The 3334-nt window shown below is 36.3% G+C and overlaps 1 non-coding gene across 1 annotated transcript; it reads left to right on the top strand.

Annotated features, from left to right (window-relative positions):
* Positions 1 to 2672: 2672 nt before the first annotated feature.
* On the top strand, positions 2673 to 2779 carry LOC121214184 (small nucleolar RNA R71). Its single transcript, XR_005909770.1, has one exon. It is a non-coding gene; the product is annotated as a small nucleolar RNA R71 (small nucleolar RNA).
* The last annotated feature ends 555 nt before the right edge of the window (positions 2780 to 3334 follow it).

Genomic DNA, 3334 nt, shown 5'->3' with positions numbered 1-3334 from the left:
ACCTTAGCTAAATTATTCAAACAAATATCATAAGTATTACCAAACATAGAGAAATCATCCATGAAAACCTCGACATAATTTTTAATCATATCAGTGAAAATTTCCATCATACATCGCTAAAATATGGCTGATCTATTATATAAGCCGAAAGACATTAACCTAAAAGCAAATTTACCATATGGACAGGTAAAAGTAGTTTTACGTTGGTTTTTTGAGGCTACAACTATTTGGTTGTATCTCGAATATCCTTATAATAAGCAATAAAATTCGTTACCTCCTAGTCGATTTAAAATTTGATCCAATAAAGGTAAAGGAAAATGATCCTTACGAGTGGCTTTGTTCAGCTTTCTGTAGTCAATACAGATTCTCCAACCTATAACAATTCTCATCGGGATAACTCTTTTCGTTCATACTCAATAATCATGATCCCACCTTTCTTCGGTAAGCATTGAACTGGACTTACCCAAGAACTATCTAAGATGGGGTAAATAATTCCCGTATCTAACCATTTAATTACCTTCTTCTGAACCATTTCTTTCACGATAGGGTTAAGTCTCCTTTTCCCATCAATATTTCCTTTATCACCTTCCTCTAAAATAATTTTATGCATACAAAAAGAAGGGATTATACCTCGTATGTCAACTACGGTCCAACCAATTACCTTCTTAAATTTCTTTAAGACAATAATCAATTGCCCCCCTTTGATGTTCTGTCAAGTCCGCTGAAATAATCACAAGCAAAATAGAACTATTATTGAGATACACATATTTTAAGTGAGATGGAAGTACCTTTAGTTTGAGTTTAAGCGGTTCCTCGATTGATCACTTGGATTGTACAAGTTCTCGAACTTTTAACTCTAGCGATTTGAACCATATTGGTTGCATATAACTCTTCGGATTGGCTTGCATGAAAGCCAAATCTTCATTACCTTTTTCATCTTCAAATGGTTCAGACCCTAAGGTGTTTTCCTACGAGTCTTCTTTAGAATTGCTTCCCATAGAAACTAAGGTTTCTAATTCTTCCATTACTGAACACTCTTCCATCGAATCAGGAAACTTTATCACTTTTATAACATTAAACGTTACCTTATCATCTTGAACTCGCAAAGTGAGTTTGCCTTTTTGCACATCTATCAATGTTCTTCTCGTGGCTAGGAAAGGTCTCCCCAGAATGATCGAAACTTCCTTGTCTACTTCAAAATCCAAAATAATGAAAGCAACAGGAAAAATAAATTTATCGACTCTTGCCAAAACATCCTCGATCTTTCCTTTGGGATATGCTAATGATCGATCCATAAGTTGAAGTGTTACAGCAGTGGGTCTTACTTCACCTATTCCTAACAGCTTGAAAATAAATTTGGCCATCAAGTTGATGTTTGCTCCTAAGTCACACAAAGCTTTACTGCAATATGATTCTCCAATGTTGCAAGGTATCGTAGAGCTTCCAAGATCCTTCAATTTTAGCGGTAGCTTGTTCTATAAAATGCTCTACACTCCTTCGTCAAAAGAACAGCCTCAAACTCACTAAGTCGTTTCTTCTTGAACAAGATATCCTTCATAAAATTCACGTAATTGGGAATTTTTTCTAAAGCCTCTACCAACAGTATGTTGATATTTAGCTACTTTAAAACATCTAAGAACTTCTTGAATTATACCTCATGTTTCAGCTTGTTCTGTTAAAGTCTTTGAGGATATGGAACTCTAGGTTGATATGGACAACTTTTCTGAGGAGGTAAATCTATAAAAAAGGGTGTTAGTTTTTCAAAATTCACTAGTTTAGGGTTTATCTCATTAGATTTTTCAGCATCCAGCTTTTCTTTTGTAAGAAATTCAACTGTCGGTTGACTTTCCTCCTTTCTAGTAGGCTCATCTTCAACGCTAACCTTCTTAGGTTCCAAAATCTTACCACTTCGTAACTCTACCACTTTGCAATGTTCTTTACCCAAATTTCTTGGATTTTCTTTGTCATTCGGTAAGGTTCCTTGTGGTCTACTATGAAGCTCAGTAGTTAATTGACCTATCTGGTTCTCCAGATTCTTCAATGTTGCTGCTTAACTTTGGATCAAGGTGTCAGTTTTTGCCAAACTGTTTGATGATTTACCTTGAAGTGGTTTTAGGACTTATGGTTAAACCCTTGGGTTTGGTTGGTCTATGCTGCATCTAATTGTTGTTCAGTCCATTTCCTTAATTACTCCAGGAAAAGTTCAGATGGTTCCGCCACGATGGATTGTAGAAATTAGACTGTCATCCTTGTCCATTTCTATTTTGATATTGGTTCCTCACATAGCACACTGATTAAGGATTTGAAGGGAAATTCTTGAAAGAATGACCATCCCCACAGTATACACAAGAAACTACATCATACTGACTTGGTGATTGAACTACAAAATTATTCAAACCATTAGTGGTAAACTGTTTTAACATAGAGGAAATAGAAGATACCTGAGTAGAGAGTGAGGTCAGTGCGTCCACTTTATGCACTCTAACTACACGTCTTCCTGAAACTGATCGGTTTGTCAGCCATTGATAGTTATTACTTGTGATCCTTTCAATGATCTCATAACCCGGTTATAATAATTGGACAAAATCGTACCATTCGCAAAAGAATCCACCATTAATCTTGTATGTGCGTTGAGACAGTTATAAAACGTCTCCAATTGGATACAATGAGGAATCCCATGATAAGGACACTTACGAAGTAGTTCCTTGAATCGTTCCTAAGCTTCATACAAAGACTCATCATCCAATTGTTGAAAAGTTGTTATCTCATTTCGCAACTTTGCGTTCTTACTTGGTGGAAAATATTTTACCAAAAACCTTTCTACTAATTCTTACTGAGTAGATATTGAACTTGATGGCAATGAATTCAGCCATGCTCATGCTAGATCTTGCAACGAGTATGGAAACAGTTTCAACCTCAGCGTGTCTTCAGTCACACCAGCTATCTTGAATGAACCATTTACCTCAGTGAATAATCGAAGGTGTAAGTGTGGATCTTCAGTGGGTATATTTACTGAACTAGCCCACTGTTTGGAGTATTTAAAACATCACTGGTTTTAATTTGAATTCGGGTGCCTTGATATCCGACCTCCTAATTCCTAGATTTAACTCATTGAAGAGTGGCACAGCGTATTGTCTTATGGCACGATCCCTATCATAAGCAATAAGGATTGGGTTGTGCACTTGATTGACTCCATTACCTTATCCATCATTTTGATTTCCAAGTTCCATTGCGGCTTGTCTTTGAGCAAGTCTCTCACATCTTCTTTGTCTAAAAGTCCACTTGATTTCAGGGTCCACGGGTAATAGATCAATGATTCAATCTATGCTCATAA

Source organism: Gossypium hirsutum, chromosome D01, assembly GCF_007990345.1.
Source record: "Gossypium hirsutum isolate 1008001.06 chromosome D01, Gossypium_hirsutum_v2.1, whole genome shotgun sequence".
Lineage (NCBI taxonomy): Eukaryota > Viridiplantae > Streptophyta > Magnoliopsida > Malvales > Malvaceae > Gossypium > Gossypium hirsutum.
The sequence above is the reverse complement of the archived record's forward strand: the minus strand, read 5'-3'. Positions and strand labels throughout refer to the sequence as shown.